We start from the raw sequence: 18,594 nt of genomic DNA on the forward strand, positions 1-18,594 counted from the left end.
CCCCCCCCCCCCCCCCCCACCCCGTCCCCAGCAGATGGCAGGACATCCCGGGAGAGACTCAACTGGAGGAGGGCCACATGAGGGACAACAGTAACAGCCAAAGGTGAAGTGAGGTGCATTCTGAAAGCAGAGGAGTTGGGGGAGAGATCCTACACTGAAGGGTGAGATCCTCTGGTCCCCTTCCCTGGCTCGGCTCTGGAAATGCCAGCAGCCAGGCTTATACTCACTTCCTCAGGCAGAAGTCTAGAGAATTTGCTTCTTGGGAGACTTCCAGCTCGAGGTAAAAAATCATCAACACTAAGATCTGGGGGCTTCCAAATAAATGGCCAGAGCCCTGACTAGTCACTGCCATAAGGCCTACTAGTCACCAAGAGTAAGTACCCCCGACACACACACACACACACACACACACACTCTACCTGAGCTTTAGGGCATCATTTAAAAAAATTTATTTAATGTTTGTTTTTTTAAAGAGAGACAGAGAGACAGAGCGTGAGTGGGGGAGAGACAGAGAAAGACGGAGACAAAAAATTCGAAGAAGTCTCGGAGCTGTCAGCCCAGAGCCCAACACTCAACATGAACTCATGAACTGCGAGATCATGACCTGAGCCAAAGTCCAATGCTTCACAGACTGAGCCACCCAGGAGCCCTCAGGGTATCATTAAGTACTTCTGCCAGGCAATACTTACAGCAAATCTGAGCAAAATCTCTAACACAAAAGACCTAACAATCAAAATGAATAAATTTTAAGGAAACAGATAATGCAGAAAGAAAAGGAAATTTCAAAACTAGAATAACTGAAACTTAAGAGAATCAAGGAATGACACTATATTCATATAAAACAACAGGATGCTGTGGAAGAGAACAGACCACGGGAAAGAGCTTTATTCACGTTGAAATAAAATACCCCTGATAAAACACTAAACAGCAGAGTTGGAAGAGGGCTGGGAAGTTCTCACCGAAAATAGAAAACAGAAAACTAAATGGAAAATAGAAGCAAAGGGGTAAGCACATTTGAGGATCAATTTAGAAGGTCCACAATCTAATAGGAACTCTAGAAGAAGAAAAGAGAGAGAATTGATAGGAAGGAATCACCAAAGAAATAATATTACAGCATTTCCCAGAACTAGAACTAGAGCCCACAGTTCCCTGGGCTGATAGGGTCTACGGTGCCCAGCACGACAAATGAAAAAGTGGCACCAAGCATTGTCACTGCAGAACTGCAGAAGATCAGGGGTAAAAATAAAATTCTATTCATGGAAGCATTATTCTTGATAGCCAAAAGTATAAACAACCCAATTACCTATCAAATTCTTCATGGAGAAACAAAATGTGGGGTATCCATAGAACACAATACTATTTGGCAGTACAAAGGAATGTGGTGCTGACTCATGTCACAACATGGAGGAACCCTGACCATGTTTTGCTGAGCAAAAGAAGCCAGTCGCAAAAGAACATATGCTGTATGATTCCATTTCTTTTTTTTTTAAGTTTATTTATTTATTTTGAGAGACAGAACATGAGCAGGGGAGGAGCGGAGAAGGAGGGAGAGAATCCCAAGCAGGCTCCATGAATCCCAGTGCAGGGCTCCATCTCACAAACCATGAGATCATGACCTGAGCCAAAATCAAGAGTCAGAGGCTTAGACGACTGAGGCCCCCCTGGTGCCTCAGAAGTGGGCATTTTTGTGTTGGAATGTGTTAGAGAGTTAAATTACCATCTGTTTGAGGAAGAAGAAGACAATGATGATGGCAAAGTTGGGGAGGTGGAATCAAGCATTAGAAGCACTATGCTGTTTAGAAAATACAGACTAGATACCAGAGGAGATATTTAACTTCAGAAAGGTCATAAGGCCCTGAGTCAGAGTAGTGGCTAGTGGGGATGGATTTGTGAAACTTGGAAACTGGACTGAAGTCCCAGTAAATGCGGAGACCAAGGGGAAGGGAAGCCTACAACAAACAACAAACATACAAAAATCATTCCATAGTTTTAAGCCTGGGTTACAATAATGGCAGTCGTTGGGGAAAAGAAGCTTGGGAGAAATTTGGCTGCTTGGAAGGTAAAGGTGGCCTCTACCATGCTCTGGGTGGTGGGGTCTCTTTGGCTGCATGCCCTTTGGTGTGTTTCTGTGGCTTCTGGAGACACAGCCTTTTTTTTTTTTTTCATGTTTATTTTTGAGAGAGAGAGAGAGAGAGAGACAGAGAGAGAGACAGAGCATGAGAGGGAGATGAGCCAAGAGAGGGGGAGACACAGAATCTGAAGTAGGCTCCAGGCTCTGAGCTGTCAGCACAGAGCCCGATCAGGGCTCAAACTCCTGAACAGAGAGATCGTAACCTGAGTCCAAGTCGGGCACTTAACTGCTTAACCCACTGACCAACCGAGGTACTCCAGTGGATGCGTTATGATTGTAGCTGTCCAGCAAATAGAAGTTGAGAGCATCTCAGACGTGTGAGTCCAGCACCAACAGGGGTCTTGGCAACTACTTAAAAGAATTCCTCTGACATTCAGGTAATTAATCCCAAGCCTAGAAAAATTGAATCCAAGGGAGGAAACAGTTAACCAAGGGATGGTTAACGGTGTTAAGAGACTCAGAGGAGGAAAGAACTGAAGACCAAGAAAAGGTCATTGGATCCGGCAATCAGGTGGTCATCAGGAGAATTCCTGGAGTGGAGAGGGAAGAGCACGACAGCATCTGGCACATAGTAAGGGCTTCACAAATATTAGTTGTTGGTGTTTTGTTTTGTTTTTCCAGAAAAACATGATGATATAAATGAAAAAAACCAAAAACAAAAAAAGCTGGTAGCTTTGTGAGGATAATGAGTACTTAAAGATGATGTTTGAAGAAAAAAAGTCGTGAAGCCTGCAGCTTCACGGGGGTGGGGAGGGGGGAGGCAGTGACATTGACTAAAGACACCAAGAAGAAAAATGGCTGATGGAAGCCAGCACCAAAGCACCTGGGTGGATTTTAATCTAGGATGTGGGCACAGTTAGTTGTGAAAAAGAAGACTAGTCCAAACTAAGGAAAAGAGAAAAGGATGGGGGAATATGCAGATGAAGTTTGATAGGGAAGAAAGGGACACTGAAAACCCCCACGTGGGGTGATTTCTTTCTAAGGGAAATGAGAGTCACGAATCACCAAGTGAAAGTAGGTATCTGCAGGTGAGATTGCAAGCCGGAAGAAGACAGAAAGCTCTGGAACAGTGTGGTTCTCCGCCTGGAGTAATTCTGCCCCTACTGCCACCGGCACCCCCAGGAGAACTTTGGCAATGTCCGGAGACATTTTTTTGCTGTCACTGTAGGGCAGAAGGTGCTACTGGCATCTAGTTGTGTTTTATGGAGGTCAGGATGTTGCAGATCCACAGGTCAGCTGCCCACAACAAAAATGATGCTGCCCCCAACGTTAATTGTACCAGGGTTGAGAAACCACGCTTTAGAGCAACTATTGAGGGAATTTCACAAAGAAGTCAACAAGAAATGTGTAGGAGAATGGCTCAGCCTCTGAATAGGCCAACCCAAGCTTAAATAGCATACATTTTAGTAAATGCAACTGATGCTTTTTTTTTTTTTAAGTTTTCTAGTTTACATTAAACAGAGAGAGCTCATATATATAGAACGTCTCATTTTGAAGGGCTTTACAAACATTTGTCATGAATCAATTGCAAAAGGTATATCTAACATTTATCACCTTAAAGAAATCTTTGAGATAGGCAGCTTTTTTCTGGTTTTCCAAACAAGGAAACAAAAACACAGACGGTTTAAGTAACTTACCCAAAGTCACACAGCCAGTATAGTTAGAGAGAGGATTTAAACCCCGGCATTTTAACACAAGTGTCTATTCTTATTAGGATGCCATGCCTTTAGGGGACCTCTAAAATCAACTCTGTTTCTCATTTGATACCCTTCCAATGACCTCCCAATTCTGGAATGTGGGTGCCCTGGCAAAGGGGTTTCTTTCAACAGCTCTGCACTGTATGTATCTCCGCCCCTTAATGTGCAGGACCCAGGCTTGAGTTCAGCAATCCAAATCCCAGATGCTAAGGGCTAGGAAGATGGTTAAGATTTCCTCAGAACAAGGTCAAGTATTTGATAAATGACCTCTGAAATAACTACCTTTTAAAAAATTTTTTTTAATGTTTTATTTATTTCTGAGAGAGAAAGAGAGAGAGAGAGAGACAGTGTGAGCAGGGGAGGGCCAGGGAGAGAGGGAGATACAGAATCCGAAGCAGGCTCCAGGCTCTGAGCTGGCTGTCAGCACAGAGCCTGTTGCGGGGCTCGAACCCACAAACTGTGAGATCATGACCTGAGCCGAAGTCGGATGTTTAACTGACTGAGCCACCTAGGCGCCCCTGAAATAACTACTTTGAATGAGATCAGCCCCTAGCCGCTTAGAAATTCCACACATGGCCAGTCTGTTTTATGAACCAACATGTTAGCCATGCCCCTCTTTCTGAGATTTCAGAGGGACTGAATGCCTCTGAGCAGTATTCATTCTATCTCTAAAGGCCTTTGTGACCATTAATCCCTGATGATATGCTCTGCTCGGCCCAGGTTTGGAATTATCAGCCTCCTAGGGCTGTGTTCATCAGCCCTTGACAGAAGTTCATCAGAACTTGCTAAGTTTCTGCCTTTTATGTGTATTAATTCAAGAACTCAGGGGAACCTAATGACTGGCCTAGGACTGATGCAGTTATGAAAAATGTCCAAGAAACAGATGGGAATTAGACACTTTTAAGCATCATTATTCCATCCTCAGAACTGGTTTGACCACAGACCCAGGTCTGGCTCCTGCCCCCAAGAAGGCTGTAGGCTTGAGACTTCCGGCCTGTGGGCCTATGATAGGGGCCAAAGGCAAGGCTGCTTCAGTGGGAAGTGGAGGCACAAACAGCTTACCTGAAGGAGGGAAGGTGAGAAGGAGTGAGGGGGGTACCCAGGGGCCAGGATACTCAGCAGAGAAAGACCGCATCCCTGCTCTGACCCCATTATTCCTCTCCCCAGCCTCTGTCAGCTCTGCCTCTAGGTCAAGGGGCTCACAGAAGACTCCAGGCCTCCCATCTTCCAGCTCCTTCCTTTTTCTCTGGTGCTTCTCATGTCTCTGTTATCTGGCTCCCCCTCACACTCTCCCCAGGAGCCTCATGCTCTGCCTCATCATTCAGTCTGCACCCCACCCACTGACTGAGTCACCTGTTTTCCTTGTACATTCACTCCCAGAAAGTCTTTCTTGATTACGTATTGACGTATAAGAAAGACAGGTCCAACATTTAGGGTTCTTTTCCCCTGCTCACAATTCTGGACGTTGCTTAAGTACTTATTAGATAGAGCTTGTTCTTCAAGTCATTTGTATATTTCCCTGACAATTCACATCTGATGGTTCCTGTTTACTCTGCAGCTAAGATAAAACCATCACAGTTTTAGGGGCACCTGAGTGGCTTAGTGGGATAAGTGTCCTACTCTTGATCTCAGCTCAGGTCATGATTTCACGGTTTGTGGGATCGAACCCCTTGTCAGGATCTGTACTGACAATGCAGAGCCTGCTTGGGATTCTCTCACCCTCTCTCTCTGTCCCTTCCTCCACTCACGCCCCCTGCCAAAAATAAAGAAATAAACATATTTTAAAAATCATCAAGATTTTAAATACTAGGACCTTCAGTTGAACCCTCCCTGAGTAATAAATATTTGGGATTTTGAGATTAGAGCATGATGGGGGTTACAAATCTCATTCAGGGAAAGTGGCTCCACTTGGTTTGGTCTTATATCCCTTGCCATTAGAAAAGCCTTGCTTTGTCTAACTTAAATGTATCATACTGTTTTGCTCTCCAGAAATCCAGATTTTCATCATAGTATCCCTCTGGGAAGTGTCTCAGCCCTTTACAAGACTTACCATCCAAACCTTCTCATCCTGTAGTAAGGACCTGGGACAGGAAGTAAAATTTGTCTGTTCTTTTCCTGACATCAAGGGGGGAAAGGAGCTTTATCAGAGTCAGATACCTGAAAGGCCAAGGATAGAGCCTGATGCATTGATCCCCAAACCTCTGCACCATGGACGGCTATACACAGGGGGCTTCTCCCCTTCCCAGGCCTCCATGTTAGTCCTTTGGCCACTGCCTAGTGTCATTCCTTGATGTCATTTCCTTTCTCTGATCTACCCCCTCCAGTAGCTCCAACATTGAAGTTAGTGTTAGCTCGCTGGGTTACTTTGTCTTTGAGTCTATCTCCCTGTTACCAGGCCTGTCCCAGTCACTTTCTTAACCAAGAGGCCTGCTTTCGTGAGCCTCTTACGTTGGTTCATTTCTGAGAAGGATATAGTTGTGGATGTCTGAAGCTGTTCACATCTTGATTTCCTATCAGGATGATCAAAACTGCTTTCTATGAGGAGATAAGGAAAGAGGATCCAGCCGGGGCTCCTCTGGGGCCAAAGGCAGAGTCCCCAGGGTACCTCTACACTCTTTGAATGCTTTGGACTTTGAAGTGATCTGTTTAGACCCTTCGGTTAATTAAAAGCTGAGAAATATAATGTCTGCTGCCCTTTGTTTCTTCTCAGAGCTCCATATGGAAAAGACAAATAGAGGAGTCCATGAGACAACCCCCCCACCCCATCCCAGTGACCTGGAGAAGAGGTGTCGCCAGCCAGGTCAGCCTCTCACCTAGCTGTGATGGAGGCTTCTTGGAACACTTCTGATCCAAAGAAAGACCTACAGCAATGAATGCATATGGCAGGTGCCCAGTCAATATTTGTTGAATAAATGAAAAAGAAGTTCTAATATCTTACAATATCTCTTCACTATTTAGATTACCCTCACTCTGAAGTAGATGGAGGCTAAAAGAGAGAAAAAAGAAATTAAAATGAGTTTGGCACTGAGACAGAGTAAGGCTGTGTCTAAACGCGAGATGGAAATCGCATCCTCTCTTCGCGCCCCAGATTCTCCACGTGCAATGACTCGGGAGGTAATATTGGCAGACAGAAGAAAATGAAAACTTATTTCCTAGACCCCCAGCCCAGTAAAAGCGTTCCATCTGCATGGTCCAAAGAACACCCAGGCCTATTTCTGACCCAAAGAGAGAGATAAAAATTCCTTCTCAGAAAACCCAAATTTTTGCAGACCTGAAGGCCTTGCTATATCATGGCTTTAGCTAAACAACGCCAGCTTGATTATCAAATATTAGAATTGGAAGAAACAAGCATTGATGCAAGTAAAGGAATATTCTGCTACTGATTTAAAGACAAGTGAATCGCTAAATATTTTTATTAGCAGCAAATTTGCTGCTTGCTGGAACTAATTTCACGCCCCGTAGATATGGTGCTTAAGTTGGAAATGGCGTTAAATTGCTCTCTCCTTGAGGCGGGTAAGGCTTCTGGTGGCAACCACCGCTAGATGGCACAGACAAGGTAGCTCCTCTAAGATGGGCAGCTTTGGAGCCAATCATGGGGAAGTCCAGAGGAAGTCCCGCCCTACATTTCCCCTCCTTCCAAAGAAAGGTTTGTGTCTCAAATATCCAAACCTTCTAAAAAAAAGAAGTTGAGGGGGGGAGGGGGGAGATGGGCATGGAGGAGGGCACTTCTGGGGATGAGCACTGGGTGTTATATGGAAACCAACTTGACAATAAACTATTTGTAAAAAAAATAAAATAAAATAAAAAAATAAAAAAAGACGTTGACTAGAAAAGACCATTCCCCTCAAGGTTCTTGAATTTCCCAGTTCAATCTTTTCTGTAAACTCATACGCTTTTAGTTAATATGTCCAATTAGTCAATCAACTGTAATTTATACGATTTCTTGCGTGTTAGTCCTGTCTCTTCAAGGGCACCATATAGCTCTGAGAAAGGAAAGACTACATTTTATCACCAGAACTGAAACCACAGTGAGCAAACAGGTACAGCTGGCAGGTCGGGGAGCTAGAATAGAAGAACGGAGATAAAGATGGCAGTGCAAAGGATGAGACCAGGTTAGAAGAAGACGGAACGGAACACACAGAGGTGACGGGAGCCCCTGGGGAAATGAAAGCAGGTGAGCAATCCAAAGTGGAGGCAACACCAGCTCTGAGGGCTCACAAGCCACAGCCAGAGGACACATTAAATAGTAAAGGTCAGAGCAGGCTGCAGGTGAACAAATACACCAACAGAATGCAGAACACAAATGCCTAAGGAGAAAAAAAAGACAAGAGGCCAAAGGTCAAAGAAGCAGTCAGGAAATTCACAGAAACTGAAGAAGTAGGAGCAAAACATACACAGAACAATTGAGGTGCTATTACATAGATGCTTAACGGTCAGTTAATGAGAGCCCACACAGAGAGTAAGAGTTCACCCTTAGTTCACTAGGAGTAGGTTTTGCCAAAGTGAACTCCTTTCCCTGTAGAGTTATGAAATTGATAAATCAGATCGTACTACTGATCCTCTTGGTGAAAGACTTCTGAGTTAGCTACAGAAAGAAGCCCCAACTCTTTAACATGGCGTTTGAGACCCTTCACATGCCATCTTGTTTCCTGTCACTCATTTCCCTGAACCTGGCATTCCACCCCCCTCAGGGATTTGCTCTTCCTGAACCATTCTGAAGACATCACCTCTCCACGGTTGGCTTATGTTTATCTCCCCTTTCGCCAGGTCCTCTGCAAACTTTGCTTCTACTGCTAATGTGGAATATGATATAATATATATGACATCTAGTATATTTTACATTAAAAACAGCGTATGTACCTCTAGTACAAATTACATATTTAATTATACAAATTATATTAAATTTGGAGCTGATGCATATATGGTTATCACCTCTGTTAAATGGTGAACTCTTTAAGGTAAGAATGATATCTTGATCACTTTTTGTGGCCTGACCACCTAACACAGAACCTAGCAGATAAGGGGTCAACAATAAACTTTTATTGACTTGAATGGGAGTAAATGCCAAACACATATATCTTCGAAGTTATCATTATGCATTATGTTGTCAAATGGGTCATTAGGCAGGGTGTCTGGGTGGCTCAGTTGGTTAAGTATCTGACTCTTGATGTCAGCTCAGGCCATGATCTTACAATTGTGAGATCCAGCCCCAAGGCCAGCTCCTTGCTGAGCGTTCAGCCTGCCTGAGATTCTTTCTCTCTCTCTCTCTCTGTTCCTCTCTCTCCCTCTCCCTCTCAAAATAAATAAAGAAATGTTTTTTTAAAAATAAAATAAAATGGGTCATTAGGCAAAACTGAAGCTGTCTGCACATATACCCAGATAAGAAGGAGGTTTCCAATGCTGCCAAGTTTTATCCTAGACAACATTTTTTTACTATTTATTTATTTTTGAGGGAGAGAGACAGAGACAGAGTGCAAGTGGCAGACTGGCAGAGAAATGGGGAGACATGGAATCCCAAGCAGGCTCCGGGCTCTGAGCTGTCAGCACAGAGCCTCACGCAGGGCTCAAACCCATGAGCAGTGAGATCGTGACCTGAGCCCAAGTCGGACGCTTAACCAACTGAGCCCCCTAGGCATCCCCTAGACAACATTTTTAAAAAATGTTTATTTATTTTGGGGGCACCTGGGTGGCTCAGTCGGTTAAGTGTCCGACTTCGGCTCAGGTCATGATCTCACAGTTCATAGGTTCGAGCCCCGCGTCGGGCTGTGTGCTGACAGCTAGCTCAGAGCCTGGAGCCTGTTTCAGATTCTGTGTCTCCTTCTCTCTCTGACCCTCTCCTGCTCACACCATCTCTCTCTCTCTCTCTGTCAGAAATAAATAAAACATTTTTAAAAATAAATAAATGTTTATTTTTGAGAGAGGGAACATGTGTGAGTAGGAGAGGGGCAGAAAGAGAGGGAGACAGAGGATCTGAAGCAGGCTCCGTGCTGATAGCAGAGAACCTGGTGTGGGGCTCAAACTCACGAACTGTGAGATCATGACCCAAGCCAAAGTCAGATGCTCAACTGACTGGGCCACCCAGGTGCTCCTAGACAGCATTTTTAATAGTAATCCAAATCACACACAAAGGATATCTATCAAACGTGCTAGGAGACCCACTAACATAATAGGGAAAAGAATCAAGACTTTAGAAATAAATCTAATAGGCTGGAATCTAGTACTCTGGAAAACTAACAAGATAAAATTGAAGTAAATGTAAAGTCCTATATTTAGATTTCAAAAATAAATTGCACATAGGATAGAGATTTCACTTGGCAGTAATAAATGTGCAGAAGAGTTAGAAGCTTCAGTTAATCATAAGCTTTAAAAGCAAACAGATGTGACCAATAACATTCTAAGGACACTGCAGTGCCTGATGGTTGTGGAGTATCCAGCTCGAAAGAAGCAGTAATAGCATTACTGCCCTCCAAACTTACGTGATGTATTATGATGAATTCTAGCACCAGATTCTAAAAGATGCCTTAATATGTCACAGTTCAAGTCCAGCCTGAAAGCAAGCAAGCAAACAAACAAACAAATCACAGTTCATCCAGATCGCTGTAACCAGGAAGGTGAAGGAGTCTAGAAACAATGAAATAAATCAAGAACAGGAGACCTCTGTGTGTGCTTAACTTGGAAAGCTGAAAACTAAGGGAAGATTTCACTGGTATCTTCAAATATTTCAGAAGTGGCCTTTCATATGTTGCTACAAATGGCAAAGATAGACACAGGGGGTAGGACTTAGGAGGAGGCAGAATTTGGCTCAGTGTAAGAAAGAACTTTGTAAGATTCACAGCCACCCAACAATCAAGTGGGAAGCCTTGGGAGGTTGAGAACTCTCTGACCCTTAATGTATTCAAGTGGAGGCCAGATAACTAAGTAAATATCTACCAGAGACTTACAGAAGAGAGCAAGACGTCTAAATTCCTCATCATGTCATATGAGCCCTTCATGACACAGATCCCAGTGACACCCCTCGCCCAACTTCATCTTCTGCCCTTACCCACCTCCCATGTCTTCAGCCCCAGCCCATTCCATACCACGGACACTCTGAACTCCTCACCTGTCACCTGTTTGCTATTCTGTCTCATGCTGCGAAATATTTGCATGTGCCGTTCCCTGTCCCTAGAACCGTTTCCTTCTTATCCTCTGCGGCTAATTTCCAGTCATCCATAAAGACCCAGTTCAAGTATCAACCTTCCCTGACTCCTCTGTTCCCTGCCCTGTACTTAGGAAGCACCCTAGATTTCCCTCTGATGTAGCCTTTATTGCACAGAGTGCTTTTTCTTGTTTGTCTCAAACAACAGAATGTGAACAATTTGAAGGAAAAGACTATGTCTCATCTCCGTGCCTCCCGTTTCTAGAAAACTGCCTGATGGAGGGCAGATGTTCAGTTTTTGAAGTGAATTGCATCAGGCCTTTATTCCTTAGGTCAAAACATGACCAAGGGTCAGGCAAGATGTAGAGTTTACTGGAGGGGCAATCATCTCCAGAAACAGAGGGTTTAGAGAAATGACCCATTCCGGGAAGGGCCATCCTTCTCAACCGTGGACCACCTAAATAATTACACATTGTGCTTCCTTTTTCTTTAAGGAATCTGGCTTCCCTGCCTTCATTTCTCAAGCCCCCAGCCCTTTGTCACCCCCCTCTTTCTTCTCCTTGATCCCGACTTAACATGCTCCCTGTGTCTCCTGTGTCAACTGGGGGAATATTTTGGCAATGCAATCAAAGAACCAATTCTATTTATCATCATTTATTTATTAGATTAACTTAAGTCACATCTACTGCCCTCAAGGCCTCTGAGTTTGTGTAGCAAACTCATGTTAATATTTTCTATTGAGGATGGTTTGGCATGGTGCCCCAAAGGTTAGCAAAACACGGTTCTGGGGCAGAAAATCCCAGAACTGAAATCCTCAAGGCTTCTCTTCCTCCTTAAGGACAGGGATTCTTGCCAACAAAAAAAATGGGGAATATTTATGAGACTACCATCTCAAGCTGTGCCATACCTAGGTATTTGTGTGCTTCTCAGAGAATTATATTCCTAATCCTGATTTACCTCTTAGATGTCCTTCCTAAGTAGTAGGTCTTTCAATCCCAGAGCACAGCACCAATCTATAAAAAGCCTTTCAATCCGAGTAGCTGGGAGCTCAAATAAGATTTGTGTTCATATTTTAAAATCCCTCCATTTTGGCCATCTCCTCTGACTCAGAGCCTAAGAATTTGTGACTACACTATCTACAGCCTCAGCCTGACCCTGTTCTGAAATGTCCGGATGGAACAGACTGAGCGCTCGCTGGCGTGACCTCAGCCCAACGGGGGCATTTTTCAGCCGCTGCTCAGGCACAGTGAACTTCCCCTCTTGTAAGGAAGCATGGAGCCCAGGCCTGTCAGGGTCTGTAACGATGCCTCCAGACATCTGCTCATCCAGAAACCCCACGGTTCTTCTAATACTCTCACACTTGCCCATAGAGCATCATGGGTTTCCTTCCCCCACCCACCAAATGTTCCTGTACAGACTCCAGCTGAGTTTTGCCATATATATCCACCCAGCAGCTGCCTGGCATGTGCCTCTCTCTAGGGCTGCCGGCCTCTCCTCCTTCACAAGAGTTTAGGAAATCAGAACGCACGGAATCCTTCTCTTGCTGGTCGGTCGCTTGATGTCAGCTGTCCGCAGAGACAGCGGCTGGACTGTGAACCCAGAGGCTAGGGCCACTGGCAGCAGTGGTAACAGCTCTTTCTGCCATAAGAAGCTTTCTATCCTCCTCCCCGTCCATAGGAGAACAAAGGGACATTAAACTCCACCTTATCATCACCCTTGGCACTCTCCAGGAGAAGATGCCAGTTTGCAGAGAACAAAGAAATCCCACCTCCATGAGAGATGAGGAGAAATAGAAGGAGCCTTCTCACTCCACACGGTGGGGATGAAGCACCAAAAGCTGATCAAGGGCTTGGTATGATGGGAATCAGGCCGCACTCTGGCCATCCATTGCACTGACCGGTATTCGGCACGCTCATTCTGTTGTTGTTTTTGGCCAGTCAGATCAAGTCGCCCCTCTGCTCAAAACTCCTCCAGATGCTTCCCATGTCACCCAGGGAAAAGCCCAGGGCTCACAAGACCTCCTGTGGACCTCCCCCAATGCCAGCCACACTGCCCTCCTTTGCTCTCCTTGGAATGTGCCTGTGGACCTACCCCTGAGGGCCTTTTGCCTGCTTGGCCATTGGCTCTTCACTCTCTCACTTCCTTGAGGTCGCTGCTAAGACTTCACCGCAGCAGAGAGATCTTCCTTCACGACCCTGTGTAAGATCACACTCCTCAACCTACATACCCCTTCATTATTCTTCATTCCTTCATCCTGCTTTTCTTCCTCAGAGCACTTGAAAGCAGCAGGTATTTTACATGTTTATTTGCTGCTTATCTGGCTCCCACTAGAATGTAAGTGCCATGAGAGCAGGGACTTTTTCGGTTCATTCTTTATCCCCACAGGCTGAAAGCCATCCAGGAATACTCAGTATAAACATTTGTCAGATGAATGAACACATGAATGAGTGGCCCTCCCCCTAGGCATCCATACTAATGACATATGAGCACTTGCCTTGAGCCAATAAGCAGGCAGTGCCTGACCAGGAAATGGAGACTCTTGCCCTCTAGCCCAGCTACTCCCCTATTTTCCAGAACTCCAGCTTTTCAGCTGATTACTAGCATAATGCGAATTCAACTGTCTCTCTGCCAACCAGCCTTTTCCTGTTCTCCAGCTTAACAGACCTTAGAACTCCTTCTAGCATGAAACACCTTCCCAACTATCAAACAAGCCAAATGGACCCCATCTTTAGGTGGCTGAGTATACTAAAACATTTAACTTGGTACTCCTTTTTTTAATGTTTATTTACTTTTAAGAGAGAGAGAGAGAGAGAGAGAGAGTGCAAGCAGGGGAGGAGCAGAGAGAGACACACACACAGCTCTCCAAGCTGTCAGCACAGAGCCTGATGTGGGGCTCAAACTCGTGAACCAGGAGATCATGACCTGAGCAGAAGTCAGACACTTAACTGACTGAGCCACCCAGGCACCCCTAATTTGTTATTATTTTTTAAAAAGTATTTTATTTAATTTTGAGAGAGAGAGGCAGAGGATGAGTGGGGGAGGGACAGAGAGAGAGGGAGATACAGAATCCGAGGCAGGCTCCAGGCTCTGAGCTGTCAGCACAGAGCCCGACACGGGGCTCAAACTTGTGAACTACAAGATCATGACCCGAGCCGAAGTTGGACGCTCAACCGACTGAGCCACCTAGGCACCCCTAATTTGGTATTTTCTAATGTTAAAGCCAAACAAGTTCTTCCTTGTACGGACAAAGCAGTCCCTTTAGAAAACAGACAAAATACCTGGCTGTCAGTTGCTGAGCCAACAGGTTGAGTTTTCTCTGAGGGATATCCTGATTTGTAACAACGGACAAAAAATTCAGAAACCCAAAGCCTGTTACTTGTCTCATCCGTTTCTGAGTCCCACCAAAGAGGGAACTTCCTTTCTTCCAACCAGGGAAGCAGAGGCTTTCACAAGACACAGTTTACAGTGATGCTGAAGGAAGCTGTCCAGGTTTGGTTTCGATCCTATTGTCCTACTCTGTCACCTCCCTTATCTCCCAGAATCCAGGCTTAATAATTTACGGTGGAAAGACATTTAATAAATAAACGGCCAGATTGGAGTCGTCAGCTCTGCACAATGGGGCTGTGTGCATCTTCCGCTCGGCTTCAGCAACCGCTCTCCCTGGCTTGCTTCAGCTAGAACAATCCCATTTGCTATTTTCATAAAATTAGCTCCTCTGCAGTTTCTATTAATCAGAACATTCTTTGGAGAGAATGATACTGGGATTTCATCACCATCTGAGTTCAACCGTTATGTGAATCCGATGAATTTTTATGACCTCTATGAGTGGCAGAGAAGGTAAAAAACTTGGGTGGGCTGATGTAAGTGGGCACAGAGTTCTTCTCCTCATATCAGCTGAGGTCTCACAGACAGCAGAACCCAGGTCAGTCTCCCCCGTCACACATCTGAGCAGCTTTCACTCCCCAAACGCGTCTCTTTTTATAGATCTGTAATTCTGAATCTTCTTGGGGTCCTGGGCTCTTAAAAATCTTACAAAAGATATGGATACTGTCCCCGGGAAAGCCTACATATGCACACACACACTAACTCTTACCATTCAGGGGGACTGTGGGCACTCCCCTCTCCTCCCCACACATGTGGTCCATCCATGTACTTCAGAGCAGTAACTGCCACCTATAGCTTCTTAATCATCCTTATCTCCCTGAAGAAACTTAGACTGGAGTAGAAACTCAGCCACCTCTGAATTCCTTTGTTGAAGAGATTTTTTTAAAAGAGAAAAAGAGCATGGAAGTGAGAAGGTTTTTTCATGATGGTCATACACCTTTTGAGAGATGAGAAAACATGAAAAAGAGAAGACACTTCATATTGGCTGAAATAATGAAAGCCCAAGTCCAAATCATAAATTGATTATAGTGCACTGCTATTTGTCCAGATGAGCCACGAAATCAAAATGTGGAAAAATGTGATGAGTTCTCCTTGCCTCCTGACTATATAACACCTATCCCATCGGGTGTAGGATAAGCTCTACATAAGAAAAGACTCAGCATGGATGAAAGAAACCTTGGACCCGTGGAACCAGGATTCTAGTACTAGCTCAGTTCACAGACTGAGTGATTTGGGGCAAGAAATAACTTATCTCTGTCAGTGTTCATTTTTGTTTTCTTTTGCTTTTTAACATGGTTTCCAAAGTCTGTTTCAGTACCAACATTCCATGGGGCCTGATTCATCAGAGGCATCCAAGACAGAATGGCTCAAAACATTGTCATAAGGGCCCAGCAATAAATATGTTAGGCTTATGGGCCATACAGTCACAGTGTTAATTACTCAGCTCTGCTGTTGTAAAGTGAAAGCCACCACAGATACCTCGCAAGCATGCCTGTGTTCCAATACAACTTTACTTATAGACACTGAGCCTTTAATTTCACATCATTTTTGCACCTTTCTCCTCCCCACCCCCCAACCATTTAAAAATGGAACATTCATTCTTAGCTTGCAGGTCATACAAAAAACAGATGGTGGGTCAGATTGGGCCCCCAGACCACAGTTGGCTGACCCCTGGTCTATAGCATCAGGTGAATATTATGATCTGGAAAACACGGGGAGAATTCTGGATGAGGTTGGAAAGCCAGTAACCTGCGTTCAACAACTGACAATAGTATTGGGAGAAATTTTTGTTTGCCCAGTTGCCTAATTAGCAGAAGAGAACAATAGTAGCTTTGTGTCTCAGCTAATAACTAACAAGTACGTAAGTTTTGGGTACATTTTCAGACCTACAGAAATGCTCACATAACCAGACATCAGAAAGTGTACATAAAAGATTCAGGACTCTCTGACAGAAAAAAAAAATTGACTATAAAATGAGCCAGAAAACTCCATGTCTTCTCCTGAAATCCCTCTTTGCACGCCATTTTCTAATGACCTGTTTTTGCTACCTTTACCTCTATCAGACAGCATAACAAATGATTTTACACATTAAAGACAGAGGAAAATTAGACACTGGTTTCTATTGTTATTGCTCGAGCTTTTTGGTTTGTTTAGGAGGAAAGAAAATTGTAATTAAATGATGGGCATATATATATGGCAGCTATGTACAAGCACAGTATTAGCGATACGTACACAGCAGAGATTTGGAGCCACGTGGAGAGGCACTACATAACACTTGACATAGGAGACAATTTTTAAAAAGAGAAAGATTGGATAGGCAAGTAATCAGTCTTCTCTAGAGTGAACTTTGATTAAGGGATGGCAAAAGATGGAGCACTACAGTGACAGCCCTCCTCTCAATTTCAAAGAGAGGGTAGAATATCATTATTTAATCAGAAAACTCACACCTCCTTCCAGTTAGGGGGTGAGATATGGGTGGGGCTTGCGGGGCAGGTCCCTTGATGTGAGAGGGACTAAAAAGTCCCCACATTCAGGAAGATGTAAGAGCTTTGGAGTGCCCTCTCAGCCATGCCTTATTCTTTTTTTAATTTTTTTTTTTAAGGTTTTTATTTATTTCTAGGAGAGAGAGAGAGAGACAGCGTGAGCAGGGGAGGGTCAGAGAGAGAGGGAGTCACAGACTGAAACAGGCTCCAGGCTCTGAGCTGGCAGTCAGCACAGAGCCCGACGCGGGGCCCGAACCCACGAACCGCGAGATCATGACCTAAGCGAAAGTCGGACGCTTAACCGACTAAGCCACCCAGGCGCCCCAGCCATGCCTTATTCTTAACTCACAATTAAGTCAGCCTGATCAATAGATGTGGAAGAAGGTTAACTTTCCCAATCTCAAACTTTTGAACACTGTCTCCTCAAAACACAAAGAACTCAGAACTGGTCCTGACCAGCTTGTCTAAACAGTGTTCTTTTTCCATTATCTGCCTCCATTCTAGCTTAGACCAGTCTGCACATTGCTCCCCAGATACTCAGTGCTCCTTCTCATCTGTCTCTTTGTTCAGATTGTTTTCTCTCCCTGGATTCCCTTCCATATCTGTTCCACCTTTTCCATCACTACCCAGATGCCAGGGCCCAGCTTTAGTTCTAGCTATACCATGAAGACCCTCATTAACGTCAGCCAAAACAATATTTCCCCCCAAATAATACAAGAGAAACTACAAAATGCTCTGCAAATATGACGTACTATTATTACTATTTTGGGGAGCATTCAAGTTTGGCACATGGTATATCTTCTCTAAAAGTGTCTCCTAATTGTTTCATATGCTGTTGGCGGTAACAACGCACAGCCTGTTAAGGAAGGCAGGAATCACATGGTAATTTTTTTGTATCCTCAGAGTCCCTACCAGTGCTTAGCTACAGTGACCATTCAATTCCAATGAAATGAATTAACTAAAATAACGGCTTTCTTAACCTCAAAGCTTCTCATTGGGCCAAGTGGTAAGTTGTTAAACACATAAAAAGTAGTCGGTTAAGACGTATGACTGCAGACGAAACCCTGAAAGTAGACTAAATTTGAGACTTACATTCCGTGGATTTCAATCATCCTCTTCCGTTTTACTCATAAAGCTATGACTCAGGCCCTAAAGTCCCTAAATCAGAGATTCAGTGTTCCAAGACTGAATGGTTTGCTTAACGGTGTTTCAGAATTTTGTCTCAGGTCAAAGGTTCAAATACTGCAGTTCTCAACTTTGGTATTGTTTGTTTTGATCGGTGTCTGTTTTCGTTTCCTGATTCAGCAGTGGAGTACGCATCCACGGTCCTATTTCCTTTGGTTGGCCTGATTTATGGATGTTTTGGTCTAACAGCCATACATAGCTTTGGGACAAAATCACGGCAAGTTTTAGTCTGCAGTTAGGTTAAGTTCAGTTCCAGCTGCCTGGAGGTGTGGCTACAGATTTACTTGACGACCCTGGGCCTTGCTTCCTCAGTCTGCCCCATGAGAAAAACGACCCTTGCCATAGTCTACTTCCTAAGGCTACCGGAATAACCCTAAATAAAATAAGGCGAGGTAAGGACAAATGAAAACATGATGCTGTCACACTTGTGCTTCGGCCTCTGTTCCCTCTGCGGGGTGGAGTGGAGGCGGGGTTTAGGGACTCAATACCTGGGCCTGACCCCACCTCTCCAAGGCTTAATCTGACTTGCACCAGAGTCCCGCGGCCCACCCGAACCACTGTGTCGGGGACTGAGAC

At 44.5% G+C, this 18,594-nt stretch overlaps 1 protein-coding gene across 1 annotated transcript in view; it reads right to left on the reverse strand.

The window, feature by feature from the left end:
* Nucleotides 1-17,976, reverse strand: part of PKNOX2 (PBX/knotted 1 homeobox 2) — a 316,850-nt gene extending 298,874 nt beyond the window's left edge. The window contains exon 1 of the mRNA XM_039250244.1: nt 17,926-17,976. The gene's annotated coding sequence lies outside the window, so the exon portion shown is untranslated. The remainder of the gene's footprint in view (nt 1-17,925) is intronic.
* Nucleotides 17,977-18,594: the final 618 nt, after the last annotated feature.

Source organism: Hyaena hyaena, unplaced genomic scaffold (assembly GCF_003009895.1).
Source record: "Hyaena hyaena isolate Hyena2069 unplaced genomic scaffold, ASM300989v1 scaffold_364, whole genome shotgun sequence".
Taxonomy (NCBI): domain Eukaryota; kingdom Metazoa; phylum Chordata; class Mammalia; order Carnivora; family Hyaenidae; genus Hyaena; species Hyaena hyaena.